A 373-nucleotide genomic window follows, 5' to 3' on the forward strand; every position below is an offset into this window, starting at 1 on the left:
TCACCTTAGATGTTTTCCTGAGGGTTGGAAAGGTTCAAAGAGGGAACCCCAMACTCTTTCACTGGATCCTGAGGTCCCCCTGGCCCGCTGACATCTACCATCTAATGCCTGATGACAGGGCAATGGAGACTGCATGTTCCAGCTGCATTTCTAACACTATCAAAGCCCCTTTCCCTTGTAACTGAACCACTCTAATTATGCACATTTCCCTTTGCTGTATTCCTCAAGGTCTTGTCTCACCAAGCCATGTAACTCTTGATTACAGCTCTTGTATTCAGCTTGTACGACGAGGCTGAAATTCTCCTGAACACCTTGATGACAAGTACATGGATTTGCCTGGCAAAACAATAACCACGCTAAAGCTCTTTTAACA

This window comes from Malurus melanocephalus, unplaced genomic scaffold, assembly GCF_030028575.1.
Source record: "Malurus melanocephalus ecotype Western Australia unplaced genomic scaffold, MMel_1.1 scaffold_573, whole genome shotgun sequence".
Classification (NCBI taxonomy): Eukaryota; Metazoa; Chordata; class Aves; order Passeriformes; family Maluridae; genus Malurus; species Malurus melanocephalus.